The following is a 20607-nucleotide window of genomic DNA, read 5'->3' as shown; positions in this document are numbered from 1 at the left end:
CCAACTGCTAGTGATTTTACTAATGCCTGATTTACGGAGCTCAGACTCAGGGGACATGAAGATAGGGGATTAGGAAAAAATATAGACAAATGCTTTAGGGTATAGGCAGAAAGGTAGGGCTCGGAAAGGAGGAGAAAGAATAAGGAGGGATTTTGTTATAACAGGGAATCAAGGTGAGATTTGTCCTATGCCACCACTGCCAAAATTAACAGAGGAACTTGATTGGGAGAAGAAGAAATAATAGTGCCCTTGTCAAGCATAGTGAAAGACTGCTTGAGCCAATTTGTGACCTTGTTTACCTCTACTACCAAGCCCCCAAAAAGTTCGACCTCTGGGCAGTTACTGCAAAGGAAAGATCAGAAGTGAGGGAGGGTCATCAAAGTAGTTCAGAGCTTTGATTGTTCAGTGAGCTGTACAAGAAAATAACTACCAGCATATCAGTGTGTTTAAATCCACACTGCCTTTTCCTACTACCAGCATTAATGGCCCCTCTAATTTTCTAGTCCTGGATAACTCCAGCTTTCGAGTGGCATTGTGATGGTGTTGAGCAGAATTGCATAAGGTGGGTCAAAAGAGGTATGGGAGTTGCGGAACGCCATGTTGTAAATCATATTGGTGTGTAGTCCTATCTTCAGTCTACTTATTTATGTGAGTTCCCCAATTCCTAGAGTGGCAAAATATCCGCCATGCATCCAACAACAGATGTCATGCTCTTAAATGGGTTGTGGGGACTGCCACTATTTTAGATAAGGAACCTGTAACAGACGAAATTGTGGCATCAGCCAACATGGCAGGTAAAATGAAATAACATGATTATCTGATTTAAATATGATGGAAAGGCCACCAAAGGGAAAGATGGTATAGGAGTCAAATTTAGGAAGAATGCTTGTTATCCACCTCTTCTATATCAATCTCCGAATGTTAAGTTGAGTTCGTGGAGAGCCTTGTAGTGCAGAATTTCTTCCCCTTGATGAACAATTGCTACTTACTCATGCATAATCTACAGCTGCATGACTTTTGTGAACTCCTTTTCAGGTCTCGTCTAGGCAGCGCTTGCGCTGTCTCTTCGAGACATGCTGTATTCAAGATAAGTGCATAAAGCCCATCTATTTAATTGGCTACTGTCCCTGTCCTTTATAAATGAAGGCTTTTCATTGGTTATTGGGCTTTGTAGTCCCACCTTAGTACCTCCCTGTCTCTTTGTGTAACCTCCCATGAGGACACCCCCTATTACATGTGTTGTTACACTCTATTTTTTAATTACAACCTCAAGGCACTATTTTCTAAAATGCATTTAGACAGGACACTTACTAGGTCCTAAACAAGGTTAGCAGTGGTTACTTTACTTGCTAGCACACCTAACATTTATATTAGACCTTCTAAAAATTTCCCTTTATCAGTTCCACATAGAGTACAACTAAATCAGAATTTATATAATAATTGTTTTGTCACATTTCATAGCTATTAATTGTATATATGGGCATAGCTCTTATAATATTCATGTGGTACTGTCTTGTATGCATTGCATTAGGGGAGTACGATATGTGAGCCATAGTTTGATGCTCACTAGGGACCTCTAGGGTACTGCGCCTACACATCTATGTTAGACCTTCTATAAATTTCCCTTTATCAGGTCCACATAGAGTACAACCAAATCCAGAATTAATGTAATCATTCTTTTGTCACATTTAAAAGCTACTAATTGTATATATTGAATGTACTGTGTTACTGTATTCCATGCAATGCATTATGGATAGGGTGTATTTACCATATCTTCAAAGTATATGATGCTCAGTAGGGACATCTAGGCACAGCTTGGGGTACTGCACCAGCACATCTGACATTTATATTAGACCTTCCATAAATTTCCATTCATCAGCTCCACATAGAGTAGAACTTAATCAGAATTAATATAATAATTGTTTTGTCACATTTCAGGGCTTTTATTGGTATATATGGACATAGCTATTTGAATGCACTTGTGGTACTGTCTTGCATGCCATGCATTAGAAGAGTACCATATGTGACCCAAAGTTTGGTGCTCACTAGGGACCTCCTGGGTACTGCACCTACACATCAATTTACATAGAGTACAACCTAATCCGGAATTAATATAATAATTATTTTGTAACATCTCAAAGCTGCTAATTGTTTATATTGAATGTACTGTGGTACTGTCTTTCATGCAATGCACTATCGGTAGGGTGGATTTACAACATCTTCAAAGTTTATGATGCTCTGAACTGAAGGGGCATCCAGGCGCATCTTGCGATCCTGCACCTACACAGCTCACATTTATATCAGACCACCTATAAATGTCCCTTCATCAGTTCCACATAGAGTACAACTTAATCAGAATTAATATAATAATTGTTTTGTCACATTTCATAGCTATTAATTGTATATAGGTGCTGCACCTAGACAAGCAGTGCTGGTGCCTCGCTCACCAGGGAGCTCTAGGAGCAGCTTGCGGTACTACACAGAGACATACAATGCTGGTTCCTGGCTCACTATGCAATCATTTGCATTGCACTACGTCTCGCATTACTGAAAGTGTGAACTATTGGCATTGCATTATTATCTGAAACATCAATACCTCAAACTATCAGTAATGCGAGGCTATCTGTAATGCGAGATCTATTGTATTACAAATGCTTGTTTTGCTTCCTGCCAGACCTACCTTGTTTGAGTACTTTCTCACCATGTTTAGAAACCTTTGTCCTTTAACTTCAAAAGTAAATGCCTTTTGACCTGCTGAAGAACAAACACAGCTTATAAAAAACATCTTGAAAGAATGGTTCCTAATGCGATATGTAACCTTTGTAGTGCAAGTCACTCAGCATTTAAAATTGGCTGCTGATGGCTCTTTTTACTTATTCTTCTGAAATAAGTGGGGCATTACAGTTTATAGCTTTTAGGAGACATGCTTTTAATTTGAATCACTTGATATCACAGTAATATCTGATGTCTGTGCCAACTAAATGGATGCTGGCCATCTTCCATTATTCAAATCAACTGCTCAGCATTTGCCTACAGAATAATTCAACAGCAGGAGCCACTATCTCCCTGCAGAGTTTTTATCCTGACTGAAGAATATTACCATTTGACTTCAGCAGAATGCTGAGCCAATCTGCTATATATTTAATGCTTTTTGCAAAGTTTCAAAACAAGGTTTAGGAGCAAATCTTGACAAACATTGCATTTTGTTTGCATTACTAAAATCATCCATGTCCTGTGTCTTCAATTGTGGTTTTATTGTGCTGTATTTTTATCTTTTCTGTATACGAGATAAGCTGCTGTGTAGATTTAGGATACAACATGCCCGGTTTAGGCAGAACTGTTAATGAATTTCTCACATTTTCCTAGAAACAGAGATCCTATTTTATTTTTATGACAAATGATGGCTGCTGAAGATGTTTCAGAGAAAAATTCAAGGAACACGGAAACAGAAGTATGCAACCATTTTGAAGTCGAAAACCTTGCAATTCACAAAATCAGAGTTTGTGGCAGCAACATTTTTGTTTGATTTATTTTTTTTAAACAAACTTTATTCAATTTTTCTTAATCAAGCGCATGAGTTTCCATGTTTCTTTAGCATAGTACATTCAAGCATATAGCATTGCATCTATGAGGAGTAAGGTATGCCACTTTCGCAACCCGGCCTACAGTGTCCAGGTCTGCATCTCCAGCTTCTTCAGTATTATTGTCCGCAAAGTGCATTTAACTAACCCTTTACAACCTTTAATTTTATCCCGGAGAGCAAGTCCACTCTGTTCTAAGGTTGTCCATACTTTAACTCCTCCCCCAATAAGGCCACTAAAAACAACACTCCCCCCTTCCCTGTTCCCCCCTCCAACCCTTCCTCCCCCCTCCCCTCAGACATGCTGCTCTCCCCGGTACATTCCTTGTCGCCCAGTGTGTATTCCGACTACCCTAGTAAAATCCTCATTTCAGTGATCAGGGTTCCAAGTAGGGGGATGCTCCCACGTCTGTCATCTCATCCAACACCAGGCCCATCTACACACCAGAGGCAATGTTCCAGAGCTGGAAGGTGAGCCTCCCGCCTGCAGAAGTTCATTCGTACTTATCAGTTGGGCTCTTAAGCAGGTCCACCATCGCTACCCATGCCCTGGCCGCTTCCAGTAATTTATCATTGTTGGTTCTCTGGGCCATTTGTAGTTGGAAAATGAACTCACAATCCGCCCATTTTATAAATTCCCGCAGCCATTGCGCTGTATTAGGGGTAGCGACCGCTTTCCAATGGCTAGTGAACTCCCTTTTGGCTAGGACTAGCCCTAAGTCTAAGAATTTGCTGGTGATCTTGTTACGGGAAGTGTGGGGAAACCAGTGTAGCAGGCAAACACATGGAGCCAGCTGCAGATTCCTATCTGTCACCTCCTTTAGTCTGGCCAGGACCTCCCCCAAAACCCGTGTAAAAATGGACATTCCCAGAGCATGTTTACAAATGCAGCATTTTACAGTGTACACCGCGGGCAGGCTGTGTGAGACCCAAAAAATTCATTGATTTTGAGGGGAGTTAGGTACGCTTGATGAAACACATAAAATTGTATGATCTGGAATCTCACGTTCTGGGAACATTTCCACGCCCGTTCCATCAACATCTCCTATGGCTATTCCTCTATAGATGTCCTCAGATCCGCCTCCCATTTAATGCGCAGCCCCTTTAATGGAGTTCTAGCTCCCTGTGTAACTCTCCTATACAGACATGTAACCGCCTTAACCTTTCCCACTGAAGTGACCGCGTACTGACAGGGGAGAAAGGTCTGTGGCTCCTCCATCCTTTTCTTCCAGTGGTTGAGCATAGCTGCCATCAGTGCCGCATGCAAGAGAAAATCTTGGGCAGGTAGTTCGTACCTTTCCCTGAAGTATTGAAATGGTATGAGGACCCACCCTCATAGAGATCCCCAAAATTGGAGATCCCCAGATCTTCCCAGTCCCACAACATCTGTCAGTCTTCTCCATGTGGTAGCGCCTCACAAAGCCACACTGGAATCTCAGGTGCGTACAGGAGACCCACCTCAATTCGCCTATTGGCTCTGTTCCAGCATTGTCCCACTACCCACTGATCCCTTGGCAACTCTCCTTCGTGTAACGGCAACTGGAGAAGAATCCGGATGAGGTGGTGAAAGCCCAGGTCCATACCCCTCAGGTCTGGTGTCACTCTCAGCTTCCATGCCATCCACTGCGTGAACCATTGAATTGAAATTGGGCCGTGGGGTAAAATGCCTCAAAATCAGGGGCAGCGAACCCTCCCTCCTGCCTAGGGTGCATCATGGTATTCAATGCCACTCTGCGCCTCCCTGAACCCCAAAGGAAACTCGTGAACATCGTGTTTAGGTGGGCAAAATATTTCTCAGGTATCCATAGTGGTAGCGTTCCAAAATAGTAAAGTAGACGGGGCAGGGTTATCATCTTTAGCAATGGCACTGTCCACGCTGCTGAGAAAGGCAGAGTCCCCCAGAAGTCAAAACTACTCCTGGTGGCTCTCAATGCCCGCCCTATGTTGCCCTCAAATAAGTCTGCAGGCTCATGATAAATCCTGACTCCTAAATACGGCAAGCAGCTGCTTTCCCATCGCACATCTAGCCCCTCAGGCAGTTCAGCTCTGCCCCCCGCACCGGAAAGAGACCTGTTTTGGTCCAATTGACTTTGAGCCCCGCCACTTGCCCCAATCTAGCCGGCAAGTCTCAGCACCCTGCAGTTCCTCAGCAGGATTGGCAAGGAACATTAAAAGATCGTCTGCATATAGAGCAATATATTGTGTCTGACCCATCCCATCCAAGCCCCTGTAATACCTCCCCGACCATGCATGGATAGCTAGTGGTTCCATTGCAAGGGCGAACAGGAGGGGAGACAGTGGGCAGCACTGTCTCATCCCCCTACCCACACTGCAGGCTGCAGAAATCACTCCCCCGTTCTAACCCTGGCTGTCAAACGGTTATACAGAATCTTCGTCCAGGCCACAAATCACTCGCCCAGACCAAATGCCCTCAAGACCCTGAATAGATATGGTCATTCCAAACTATTGAAGGACTTTTCAATGTCGATCGATAAAACGCATGCCTCTCCTCCCTCATCCGCCGTCCCGTGAACCAATTGGCACAGCCTTCGTATATTCATGGTAGTATTACAGAAGGGAATAAACCCGACCTAGTCCCCATGCACAAGTGTTGTCATATGCGTGATGAGTCGGCAGGCCAAAACACTACTCAAAATCTTATAGTCAAGATTAGGCAAGATTAGGCATCGCTAGAGGGCGATAGGCTGTGCGGTCCCACGCCGGTTTGTCTGGCTTGAGGACGGGTAGAATTACTGCTTCCTTTGTTGAGCTTGGTAGGTAGCCATCATGCTTTGATCGATTATATAGGGTTAACAGCTGGGGGGCTAGTAGGTCCACATACGCGACAAAAAACTCAGACGGTAGCCCATCAGTGCCCGGGTTTTTTTTTCCTGGCCATACGTTTTATGGCTCCCCTGATCTCACCCAGCTCCACTGGCCGACCCAAGCTCTCAGCATCTTCCGCCCCAACCTGCGGCAGTTCAATGTCTAGGAAACCCCCCTCCTCCAGAACCCTGGGATCTAGCCGCCTGTTGTATAGAGTAATGTAGTATTTCAGGAACTGAGTGTTGATAGCCTGCTGTCCATATTGTATTGCACCCCCTTCACCATGTAACTCTAAAATCGGGGTCCCTCTGCGTGCTGGATTTGCTAGCCAAGCTAAGAGTGCCCCAGACTTATCCCTCTCAGCGTGTGCCCTTGCTGTGTACGCCCTGTAATCAAAACACCTCAACCTCTCTACTTGTGCCGCCAACCCTTCCTTCGCCACCAGCAGGTCCTCTTGTTTATCCTTCTGCCCAGGCCGTTCCTTTTCTATCTCCCTGAGCCGCTGTTCCTGCCTGTTGCACCTCATTCAATAATGTTTTATGAGCTCCCACTGCTTCCCCAATGCAACGGCCTTGTACACTACCTTGAATGCATCCCACTCGTTATGTAGGCTAGTGGATGTGTTGGTGTTGTGTTGAAAGTACTCCTCAATGGCATTACCTATGATGGTTCAGAAGACCTGGTCTTCCAGGGTTTCCGGGCCGAGGTGCCAGCTAGGGATTGCGGGTCTGATTTGAACCCAATTCAAGGACACCAGTAACGGGTTGTGATCAGAAATCGTCCTGGCTAGATACTCACTCAACATGACCGATATATGCACCTCAGGGGAGCAAAGTATAGCATCCAACCAGACTTGTAGCTCATATATGGCTGAAAAATAAGAGTAGTCCCGTTCCCCGGGGTGATAGGCGAGCCAGGTGTCTGTCAGTCCCGATTGTCGTTGCCAGTCCAGTCGGGCTTCTGCAGTCCTATGAGTGGGGGCGTCAGGAAGCGGTGGGTATGAGCGGTCCAGGTCTATGTCAGTAATGCAATTGAAATCCCCCCTCAAAAGTATAGGGCCCGTCAATACCATCGCCAATTTCTGCGATAACTGTGAGAAAGGGGCAGGTTGCTAAATATTAGGTGCATAGATGCTTCCTAGCGTAATGTCCCGGCCAGCAAGCCGCCCTGTTACTACAGTGAATCTGCCTTCTGTATCAACCAGCTATCTAACACATTGGAATGGCAACCATACCAAGGACCTTCTTGCATATGCTGAATATGTGGTTTGAAACACCTGCCCCCTCCAACGACGCTTTAGCGCCGCTCCTGCTGCCTTTGTCAGGTGAGTTTCTTGCAACAGTGCAATGTGCACTCCCCTCTGAACCAGGTAGGCATGTATTTTGTTTTGTTGTCTCATAGTGTGCATCTCCCTTATATTCCAAGACATCACTATAATTCCTACAGAGGTACCCATGGTTCCTGGTCTAGGCCCTGACCCCAGATGAACCCCTTAGCGACATGTCTGACCCTTCTCAATCAGCCCCGAACTTCAAACTTTACCCAACTCCCAATCCCCAGGACAGGTACACAAAAACAGGCCCCCATCCAAACAAAGATATTTATACAGAGAATCATGAAAAGTGGTGCATGACCCACGTCCGATGTCCCCAAGACCCTTCTCGCCACCCCCGTTAGAACTAAGTCAGCCATTTGGGCCCCGTAGTTCTTGCAGCGTTTCCTCTCAGCCTCCCACAGTGTAACAGCTGATTCCCTAGGCCCAGGAGTCGCAGCGGGTCTCCTACCATCCTTTCCGCATACCCTCTGCAATCCAATCATCCAAACATCCCATCTGCTATCTACTCGATCTCGAGTTCTCCGCTCCACCCCTCTTGGTGTCTGTGTCATTACTAGTCAGACTGACTGTGCCCTGGCTGATGGCCGCCACTGCTAGGACTGCTCTGTTTCGTTCTTGGAACCGATCACTTGGAGTAGTGGGCCTCTGCATTGGCAATGTGGTGGACAGCCGTCCTCGGGGTGAGGTTACCTGTGGCGAGCGTGCGCCGGCGCTGCCTCCGGTCTCCAACCAGTCCCATGCAGCCTGCGGTGTGAGAAAGAATGTGTTTCCGCATCCGCAGTTACCCTCAAGCAGGCCGGGAACAGCATAGCATAGGATAGATGGAGCTGGCGCAGCTTCCATTTAACAGCCAGGAAAGAGGCTCTTTGACACTGTTCCTCTCTAGTATAATCTGGGAATATCATCACCTTGCTGTTCCCAATCTGTGGACTCTGTTGCTCACGGGCTCTCCACAGGATGAAATCGCGGTCTTGGTAATGCTGCAGTCTGACCACCATTGGTCAGGGAGGGGCCCCAGGTTTAGGTGGGCGAGCCGGGACCCTGTGTGCACGCTCCAGTGCATAGAAGGGGGACAGTCCCTCTGGTGCCACCTCCGTTTTCAACCAGGTTTCCAAGAACTGGACCGCATCGGCCACCTCCATGTGCTCCGGAACTCCTACGATGCAGGGATTGTTGCGCCTCGAGCTCCCCTCACTGTCTTCAGCCCTCATCTCCAGCACTTTGACCCTATGCACCACTTCATTCAGGGAGTTCTGCAGAGTAGCTACCATGTCTGGTATGTCTTTCATGGTGGTTTTGTTGGCCGCCACTCTCTCTTTGAGTTTGCGATGGTCATCCTTCAATAGGGTGAGGTCCGAGCCAATGGCATCCATCTTCGTCTCCAGTGCCTCCCACGAAGCAATGATGGCCTGCATGATGTCTCCCAAGGAAGGGTCCCCCGGTTGTCCAGGTCCTCGCACTCCAATGGCAGCATCATCGTCATCTGCGTGTTGCTCTGACTCTTCCATCCGCAGGACCTCGAACCCCTTTTTCCTGGACACTCTACCCATCCTAGTACCCGTCGGCAGCAGTGATTATCTGCACCAGGGGAGTCTATGAGTCCTCTCCTCCTCAGCTCTACTGCACAGTGTCTTTTCTGTCGCTCAAATAGAACTGCTCAGTTCACTTCAGGAACTCGCTGGGCAGCCGGCCCCTCCTCGTAGGTTCTTTGAGCGGGCTCTCCCAGTGCCCCGAGTATTCTTTCAGTGGTCCCCCTGAGAACAACATCCTGAGGCACTATACAGGAACAATACTGTGGGGAGCCAATTGTGACCTATCCACATTAGCCAGGGCCCCCTGCTCGCCACAGTGGTGCAATGCGTACCCGGTCTCAGCAGCAGGGTGTTCCTATGCCTCCGGTGAGGTTGTTCCCCCCGTGCTCAACAGTTGTCTGCCCCAGCTCCCCCTGCTTCAAGGCACGTTTCTGTCCACCTGCGGAGTCCCTCTCTATTCGTCCGAGGATCCAATCTCTAGTCTCTGGTGCGTGTCCACTCAGCTGGTCCGGTCCTTTCCTTGTGGCCCCCAAACTCATTACCCACCCTACGCAGGATCGTCACAGTTCTTTTATCAGGCCGAAGGTGGTGCGGCCATCCCTCCCGCTGCACATGCATCCCACCTTCCGCCCCCTCACAGGCCTGCAGTTCTCTCTGTCTCCGCCAATGTCTTTCAGCTGGGGTTCCCCGCTTGTCTCAGCACCCCTTCAGTAGCGCTATCCAGCTCAAGTTGATGAGATGAATTCATCAGGGCAACAGGGTGTGGCAAAGTTCCCCTTTGGTGAAGGCAGCTCGGTGCTGTGTGGCCTTATCGCAGCGCTTCCAGGGCCTCCCCCGCCGCCATCTTAGGGTCAGGCAATCACCGCGGATCAGTTGGGAGCCCGCAAACTCTCTCTCCGCGGGCCCGATGTGCCGCTGAGCCGTACCGCTACTTAGCTCTCTGGCAATAGATGCTGCTCTGTTGAGCAGGGAGGCTCCGGTCACCACAGCACGCCTCTGTCAAGCTCCCTCTCCACCAATCGCGGCCGCCATTTTGTGCAGTGCGCAGGCAAGACGCGATCCGGTAAACATACTGCCACTTTCTTACTTAGCGCAGTCCTCAGATGCCCCGAGAACGCGTCCTGCAGTGCACACGATATTCCGCTGTAATTTGCGGTGCAGCCGACCCCTTCTGACTGTCAGGATGGCTTTCATCAGAGGGAGGCCACGGAGGAGCCCCTAGGTCTGCATCGGCACCGAGCCCCGCCCCAGCAACATTTTTGTTTGTTATGTATTAATTCCACTTTGCAATTTGGAAAAGCCTTTGTGAATTGCAAAACGGGTTCAATGGGTCATTCCGAATTGCATATAGGAGAAGTGTGAAAGGGGCATCTCCTTCTAATTATGATCTAAATGAAATATATCAATGGATTGTGGCTGATCACTAACCATTGAAATGTACAGGCTCTTCCAAGAGGCTGGTAACCCATTCACAAAAAGAAAGCTGTTCCACTGGACACACTGGCCTTTGGGAATTGTGTCAGAGAGCCTTAGGGTAGCGACGGTGGTCCAAGGGAGACGTTTTTTAAAAAGCTGGGCTTCTTACATTTAGGACACATAGGCAGTTATGGTGGCCTGCTATTTCTTGCAGGCCACCAACACGGTATGTATAGCTCCCCAAGCAGGTCACAATTAGTACTCTGTCTGAAAAATATTCATTAGGGAGCGTGTTCTTCAACCCCCCACGAAAGGAGGTTTTGCAACACAATCTATTTGCTCTCACTGTTTTAAACCTGTCAATTTCTACATCTTGCTTAAAGTGCTTTAACTTAAAAAGACATGCCAGAATCTGTGAACCTGAGAATCTCTAACCATTGTGACCAAAATGCTGCTAAAATGGAGAACTATATAATGGAGATTTCCTCATTAAACAATACTCTAAAATTGAGAACTATTTACTATTTAATAGAGGCTCCCTCAATAAGCATAACTAATATGTTTCCTATTATATTGTCCTACGTATTTGTCACCCCATTTAAATGCTTTTCCTCAAAACTGGAACAAAATTTTTTGACTACTTCAAAGAGTGCAGATGCACATTTAATTTGTAGTCAAAGAGCCTCATTTAAATTAGGGCATAGACAGACCATGGGTCTGCCATGGGGACGGAGTAAACTACTCCAACCACATGGTGGAGAGGCCGCCCACCTAATTTATAAATGGTCTCCAAGCACAGGGTAATTTCTAAAGGGACTGGCATGAACCACTGCCACAGTAATTTCTGTCAATGCCTTTTACTGTTTGCTACGGGTCTGCATCGGAAAACCCCAGCCCTGTAGCAAACAGTATTCTTCTTTTCTTCAAAAAATAAATCTTGAAATGGGAGTCTTCACTCGTGGCGGGGGGGGGGGGGGGCATTATAATTGTTCTACTGTTCCTTATCGCTAGGTTTTACCCGGTGGTAAGAAACAGTAAATAAATTGGCAGGGAGAACGTGCAGTCAGTTCCCCAACAGCCCTTTCTCCACCGGGCCACGTGAGAAGTTTGCCCACAGCAGAGACAGAATGGAAATTTGGTGGGTGGACACTACATTGGCAGGAAGGAACCTCCGTCACAATTGGGAGGAGTATCCTCCCCACCAATATATCAATCCACGAATATATAAATCAAGGTCTTCTCAATTTTCCTAGTCGCTAAATTTGGATCACAAATTCATTTAAAGCTTTTTTGTGTAATGGTAACTATAAACTAAAATGTTAATGATCACACTTTAAATACGAATAGGGATTATTAAAGTGTCGGCTTGCTTCATTTCAAACTGCGATAAGCATTGCTTCTGTAGTTAAGTTATAGTCAGTGTCACTGGAACTATGCAGCAGGGGAGGACCAAATTATGCAACAGTGCTGACTAAAATATTCGTCAGGAAAAGTCAAAGTATGAGGCATGATGTGGTGGATTTTATGTTGCTTTACCTAATTATTTTTCCATTTTATGAATGTTAACCCTATCTGGGAAAAGGCTTAACCTCATTAGTACCACTTTGATACCCAAATACAGAATTAAGAAACAGAATGGTGACCGGTCACTCTTTATGAATTGCCTTCCACTGCATGTCACTATGTTTTTCCACATTTTCAATAACTATTCATGTGTTTGTGCAAGAAACAAAATTTTGATGCAGAGGATGTATTGTGAGGAAAAGGCAGGAAATCCATTATTATGTAAACACGCGGCAGCTGCAAAATTCCATAATTCCAGTGCCCTTATCATAGTCTTTTCTCAAATGATTTAGGACTTTATAGTGAATTTAGTTAAATCCTTCTGAAAGTCAGGATTTGACTACAGCCAAGAGTCAGTTATTATGTTGCTTTTGACACAGATATTATATGTTGACGTAAATATGCCCCAAATGCATAGATTTTAACTTGCCCACCTCTGGTGGGTGACACAATGTCTGGAAGGGTTCCTTCACCTATCTACTCGAAAGTCTGCCTTCTACACAGAGCTGAGTCACCTTGTTTCTTTATACTATATCTTCAGTTGCACTTCTGATGCTCCGAATTGCTTGGCAAAATTGTCAGCTACCAAACACTTTTATGGTCAAGAGATGAGTGCAATAGCCATAATATAAAAACAGTCGTTCTTTAAAGCCTAAAATGAGTGTTGATGTGAATGAGAGCACATCCAGAAATCTTACCCAACACCAACAAAACAGAAGTACTCATCATGGGCCCAAACCCCGACGCGTGGAGCGACACCTGGTGGCCCACCGCCCTCGGAAACCCGCCAACCCCCACAGACCACGCACGCAACCTGGGAATCATCCTGGACTCCGAGCTCAAAATGGACCGCCAGATCAACTCTGTCTCATATTCCTGCTTCCACACCCTCCGCCTCCTTCGTAAGACCTTCAAATGGATCCCCCTCGAACACCGAAAGACAGTCACTCACGCCCTGGTCACCAGCAGACTCGACTACGGCAACGCACTCTACGCCGGAATAAACAAAAACCTCATCCGCAAGCTACAGAACATCCAGAACGCCGCCGCAAGACTGGTCATCAACCTGCCAAAACACTGCCACATCTCCCAGCACCTACGCACACTCCACTGGCTCCCCAGCGAGGCGATAATAACCTTTAAGATGCTCACCCACGCACACAAGGCCCTCCACGGCACCGGACCAGCATACCTGAATAGCCGACTCAAATTCCACGCACCCCAAAGGACCCTACGAACAGCCCAGCTTTCCTACGCCGTGGTCCCTCGCACCAGAAAGACCAGATCGGGAGGCCATTCCTTCTCCTTCCTCGCGGCCAAAGCATGGAACGCCCTTCCGCTCCACCTCAGACAGACAACATCACTCCCCATCTTTGCAAGAAACCTCAAAACCTGGCTCTTCGACAGACCCCCTCTTTGATGGAATGGAACCTGCACCCCCCCTAGCCCCCCCCCACCCCTAGCGCCTTGAGACCCTCACGGGTGAGTAGTCGCGCTTTAACAAACTCCTGATTGATTGATACCCACCTGGAAGCTGCACAGAGTTGAGAACCATGTGTTTCATGGAAAATGGCTTGCTGTAAAAGAAACATAAGAGGAATCCTTCTCTACTGACCGCCATTTGCTTTCGCTCATTCAAAGTGCATTGTGGAAGACGAAAATTATGTATGAGCAGGTTTATTTTTATGTGGACACTTCAGAAAAGGGGGATTCACATCTCTTGAGAAACTCTATGTGTGACCGTAGGGATCTGAAAATATCTGAGCTTTTGGCATCATCTCCATCAGTTTCCCCAGTGTAGTTACAAACGAAACATTTATCAGTTCAGTTTCCTCCATATGGCCCATCCTTCACCCCATGTGCTTTGCAAAACCATTGTGACCAGTAGTAGCTTTTCTACTGTGGTGTCAGATTGATAATTTATCAAGACCGCATTCTGATTATGTCGAAGTGTCAACAAGTTATGATCCAACAATTCCAATTTGAGAATGACTCAAAAAAGAATTTGACGCTCATCTCTGAAACTCTGATTCCTAGGTTTCAAGACAGAATAAGTAGAAGCTTCCATTCATCTTCTATGAAACATAATCAGTATCCTCAAGAAGATCCAAGCATTGAAGAAAGTACTTTTTTCCCTCAGAAGATTAGCCAATGCGGTATGGATTTTAATGGTATAGATTTTGATGGGAATTGTTCAATACATATTTCTTATCCCTTTACATATGAGGCCTATGCGTGGCTGTAAGTATTGCATTTATGCTATGTCCTTCCATGCTCCGGGTCCATCATCTTTTCTAGATAACATTGAGTGGATCAATTGAAATGGTGGTTATGCCACATGGAATTTAGAAACAGCAGGCAATGTTTGAAACCCTTTCAGACAGTATATTAGAGCCAGATACCAGCAATGTCTTTGGAGGAGCATGGCTTGGTGAAGATTCCACAGGAAGATAGTGGTCAATTGAAGAAGACATAGATGTATAAGTGACTTTTAGCTGTTCGCAGGCTCAATGCAATGAATGGTTTTTGAAAGACATCATGCAATTGTGTGTTCTTCTCAGAATTGACAATATATATGTAGTATAATAAATCAACAAAAATGGGAAGAACCAGGACCTGAAGGTTAGCAGATGTGGCTCAGGTTTTCTAAAAATGTTGCCTCGGCAACAAGAATATGATTGAGGCAGAATACATACAAAATCTTTAAAAATATAGGCCATTGAACTTCCGTTGTCTGCTGGGCAAAGATGACTGTGGTCTAGCATGAAAGGTGTTCCCTTTTCTTGCTTGACTGTTATGCTCCTTAACATGTTGCTTATGAAGCAGAGCTAAAACAGTTTTCTGCTAGAGACTAAGGGCCAGATGTACAAAATATCTGAATTGCGTTTACCAAATAACGATTTGTAGTGAATTGCAATTTGGTAATCGCAAATCGCCATGTAAGGATGATGGGCGTGAAAAAATGTGAGTCGCAAATGAGTGGCTGCCTTATTTTGGGAATCACATTTAGCGATTTCCAAAATTGCAAATGCGATTGAAAGTATGGAATGCATTTGCAAATGTGCGATTCTGCTTTCTGGTTCAGGGAGATGATACAGAAAACAAAAAGTGCAGGATCCCAGAAACCAATAAAGGAGACAGAGAGAGGCTGAGGAGCTGTTGTGCACAGATAGTGAGTTGAGTACCGTAAATGTTTGCAACACCAGCAATGGTCAACCTTTAGCCAGAGAAGGAGGCAGGGTGTGAAAGCAAAAAATTAAGTTTTCAGAAAAGGAACTTGAGATGCTGACTAAGGAGTTCTACAACAACCATGACCTCCTATTTGGCTAGTCATCGATGACTGTTCTGAGACACAGAAGGGCAAAATATGGAAAGAGATGCAGCAGAAAATAAATGCTGTAGGTGTGGCACAGTGCTCCATGAAAGAGATATGTAAGAGGTGGTGCAATGTCCTTTCTCACACTAAAGCAAAGGTTGCAACACACCTGAGTGAGTCCCAGGTTACACGAGGTGGGCCCTCAACTGCACCCCACCCAACACACTGTGGGCATTGGTAGAGACCACACTGGAGCCAGAGGCAGTCGTTGGTTTTTCCAATCTGGACACATCTGCACCTGTAGCATCACAAAGAAAGTGTAAAACTTTAGTAATTGTGAACTTAAAACTGGCCTCCACATGCATGTAAAAATAAACTAAATCAGATGCATCAGTATGGGATTACACCATAGCAGAAATCGCCCTTATGGTACATATGGGACTCGTAGTCAAAGACAAATCCAGTGTAGTCAGCGTCGGACGTTTATTAAATGTATTTGTACGACTAAAGAGAATTGTGTTCCTCAAGTGTTAAAATGAATAGTATTTCCATTTTCAAAATAGATGCACCTGAGGAAAACATTGAATGCCCAACTGATGAGGGAGTAGAACAGGCACAAATGGTGAATGTATGATGTTACAATGCATGCCGTTACAATGCATACCTTTACCCCGACTTGCTGTTGGGGGTGCGCTGGAAGCGGGAGTAGTATAATTTACTATTCCAACTCCAGTGTGTGCAACAGCAGGGAAGGAAATGGAGTTAACTCCAACACCTTCTACCCCCTGCAACAAGCCTTTCACCTTGTAACGACATGCGTCATGATGGCATGCGTTGTAACGCTTACGTTGTAAAGGCTGTTTCCCACAAATGGTGGATGAAGAAGCAGAAGTGTTGGAGAGTCAGCCCACAACTACTCATGGCCACTCCAGCAGAGTGTTCTTCTCCCCATAGCCAGTTGAAGATGAGGATGCCATACAGCCTCCTACTCCAATCCTGCAGCCAGTCATCAGGTCCTGACAGCAGTGTACCACAGTGCATGCTTGTAGGTGCTGTAACTCTTCACAGGTTTCTGTGTGTCAGGCAACTACAGAATATCAAAACGTGGATGGTGGGCTTGAGGCGTCAATGTTGCAAGTTCAGTACCTGCAGCACAAACAAATCAAAATGATCAATCGGAAATTGCAGACCACGCAGCATTCCATTACTGTGGGTTTGAACAAAGTGGCCAATCAGTTGACGGACAATCAGTCCAGGATGGACACTAAAAACCACAACCTAGCAAGTTCCCTTCAGAAACTACGCACACAGATGTCAGAGGACACTAGCACTTAAAGGCACAGAGAGAGGATCAGTGCTGTATGGGGTCCATTGGAAGGCTCACACAACCTGTAGCATCAAAGCGTACTGTGACGCTATAGGTTGAGATATGCCACTTCACTGGGGATGTGTCAAGGAGCGTTGGCTAGATAGCCACTACAGTGGAAGCAATCCAAACTGTGCAAATTGCAAGTGTTGCGAGTGCAGAGCATCCTGATTGAGAAGTTGTCCAAAATCAGCAGCATCTCTGCCACAGATGCACATGTGCTGTGACTCAGTAGTAGCTGTACACCTGCACCTCAACATGGTTGCAAATCCCATTATACACACTGTCACAGAGATAATTGAGAGGCAGCAATCAGGGAGTGCCTATATTTATTTGTTCATTTGTGGTCAGTGCTATAACTGTTGTACATGATGACTTCATGTTGTGCACATGTATGACAATGACAGCTTGCTTGTCAAATGTTTTATAACACTTGACATTCAAGGTATCTTTACTTTGAGGACTCAATCAAGCGTGGTGTAAGTATGTTAAATTTTTATTTATTTGAATATGTCTTACCTTCTCCCCTTCACTGCGCCACTGGGATCTTCCTTCTCTGAATCCGATTTGTACACAGCACTGTGTAGGCCTCTACGCAGGCAATATTGTGTAGAATGGCACATGTTGGTTCAATCTTACATGTGATTTCTGGTAGATACTGTAAGGCACCCTCACTCTTTAGTAGGCAGCGAAAACATAATTTGAGTAGTCCAAATGTCTGCTCTGTCAAACTTCTGGTGCAGCAATGTGCAGTGTTTCATCGCCTTTCATTTTGGGTGGTGGGAGAAAGGCAGGGTGTGATAATCTAGGTATGAGGGATATGCACTGTCACCTGAAAATCATATATTAGTTTGAGACAACATACATATTGTGATGATTGGGTACTTACATTTCAGCATTTACATGGTATCCATCATCAAACTCCCCACTGTCCAGTCATCTGTATATTCTGCTGTGCCTAGACATAAAGGAGTCATGAATGCTCCCTGGATACTGTGACATAATGTCAGTTATTTTATAGTTATTTTATAGTGAGCATTGCAAGCCACTTGTATATTACGGGAATGAGTATTTGTCTTGTCCTAAAAAGGTATTCAAGGCAAGATGGAGGACATAGGGGCATACGTGTTCCATTCATACACCCTATGACCTGGTGAAACTTGGCAATCCTGTAGAATTACAATTTAGTACTGTCCATTTTCTCAGCATTCCTGGGCATGTATAATGTGGTGGTGGATGTAGAGAAGCATGACATTGAGGAATCAACAGAAGAAACACGAAAGCAGACTTTGTGACACCCCACCTGCAACAGATACCGCATCCTGGTAACTGCAAGTGGATAAAAGGTGTAGCAAGCCCAACACCTGGACACGGAGGTGGATGGAATTGTTTTGAAGAGTACTGCCTTCTAGGCGTGGCTTTAACCGGGCTATTAACTGAAAAATTACACTGCTACTTAGCCTGTATTTTATCATATATTTCAGAAATGGTCAGCCTGACTATTAAAATCCTCTCTTGTCTCTGCCTCCTCCCCTGCTGAGCAGCCAGTATGCGCATCCTCATGCTATCACAGACAGGGCAGCCATTGTGGGCAGTCTTGATACATTTGGCCCAGCTTTTAAAGGTAGCACCCAGTTACTAACTGGGTTTGAATTGGTGGTAAATTGCAGGTGCAAATGGGCCATTTAGGGCCATATGTATCAAGCCTTTTTTGATTCGCAAATGCCGGAATTCGCCGAATTTCAGCCTTTGCGAATTGCAAAAGGCTGTTTTGCATTTTATTCATATGTATCAATATGGAAAAAATTAAGTGCTATTGCAGGTCAACAATCTCCTACTTGACAGAAATGTTACAGAACATTTTCTCAGATGGTCCAAAAACTACTGCGTGTCATGATGAGTTCTCTAAAAGGGAGTTAAAGGAAATTAAGACACAGCTATAAGGGCTAGGTCAGTAGTTTGAACAATTTCCAAACATGATCTTTCAAGTGCGAAGACATAGTCAAAACCGTGGAGAAGGATCCAACTGATCCATTGAAAGATACTTTACTTTTGGGCTCTAGTGGAAAAAATATAGATTTGTCCAATACCAAAGGCCACATGCCTTTTCAAAAACATATTAAGGGAAAGCGCACATGTACTATTGGTGTGCTTTTCAGGACTTTAAAATGAAAGAACTCCTTCTGGATAAAGCAAGGTGGGTGAGTAACGTTAAACTCCTCTGGATATACTCATTTAGAGTTTTGCTAGATTTCCCAGTTGAAATATTTCAAAGAGTACAAATATTTGCACAAATTATTTTGGTTTTGTCTAAGGCAGTGGGTGTGCAATGTCAAGTGATTGCACAATCCAGGTTGAAGATCCTGAACAAGGTTTTTGAGAAAGATACTGAAGTTCAGGTATTCTTGGAGTTGGTCACAGCAGATTCATAGATTTGTGGAGGGTGAAAAATAAAGAGCTGCGGGGGCGGTGCTTGCCGGCGTCCATGAAAGACGTGTGAGCGCTGAGCTCCTCGCCTTAGCCCCGTTAAAATCCGCCAAAATCATCCTTAAGGTGTCGTACTAGTCCTAAAAGCAGGTGTGAGCTCCCCTTCTACTCACCGGTGTGAGTGGCAGTGTCTTTTCGCCCCGTACGGAGGACTGACGAAGCGTCCCTGGGGAACGGAGTCGGCTGTGGCCGACCAGGCCAACATCCACGGACTGGCTTGCGACGCTGCCGGGTCGGCGTCACTCTGCGTGCGGCAGGGGAGATCGGAGACGGACCGGAGGTGCGGACCTGGTGGCAAATCGAGACGCCCCATCGTCGCTGCTACCCCACTAACTTGCAGTGAGAGTGGCACCAAGGAAGCCCAGGACTGTGGCAAAACAAGGACGTGTACGCCGCTACTACACACAGCGGCACTGGAATCTCGGGGTCGCTTTTGGCGGCTGGCTCAGCTTGGGGGCCCCTGCTTGGTGCAACCCTGCTTGCCGGACAAACCGCGAGAGGCCTCAGTACTGTCAGTGATGAACTGTTGAACGAGTGCGGTATTGGGCACAGTGGCGCACTCACAAACTGCGGGAGATCGGTGGTGGGCTGACCTTGACTCGGAGGAGCAACAGTGAGTAAACCTGGGGCCCTGGTCACCGTAGCGCAAGGGAGATCCAGGCTGCCCCTGATATCGGTGCCACAACTGCGCTCTCCCCACAGCGAGGTGAAGGGGGGAGCGCTCGAGGAAGTGCCACAGCAAATCATCTGTAGGCCGCCATTTTGACATATTATCTGCCGCGGCGGAGGCCGACTGCTGCAGCGACTACTGCTTTGGATTGAAACGCGTCGCTATGATTGGGGCAAAAGGGGACAGTGGAGAAGTGCCCTCGAACACACTAGAGGCTGCAGGAGGTACGATTGTGTACACCAGCACACGCATTCTGCTGGTGGGGTCGCGAGGCGCTGTAAGAGTCCTGGGAACTGATTATCCCTGGAGCAGACTTGGATCTCTGTAATAAGGTGGTGAAATCTGGAGGGATACTAATAAGAGGGATCGCTACTGTGCAGTGCGCAGGGGAGCGCCACAGCGGGGAGGCCCCCGGTATCTATGAGGAGAGCACGCCACCGTGATCCCTGCACACAATCTTGGGGAAACACACACAAGTGAATTGCGCTCCGTCACTTGGTGCTTGAGACCCACAG

The sequence above is a fragment of the Lissotriton vulgaris genome, chromosome 6, assembly GCF_964263255.1.
Source record: "Lissotriton vulgaris chromosome 6, aLisVul1.2, whole genome shotgun sequence".
Taxonomy (NCBI): Eukaryota; Metazoa; Chordata; class Amphibia; order Caudata; family Salamandridae; genus Lissotriton; species Lissotriton vulgaris.
Note: the sequence above shows the minus strand (reverse complement) of the source record.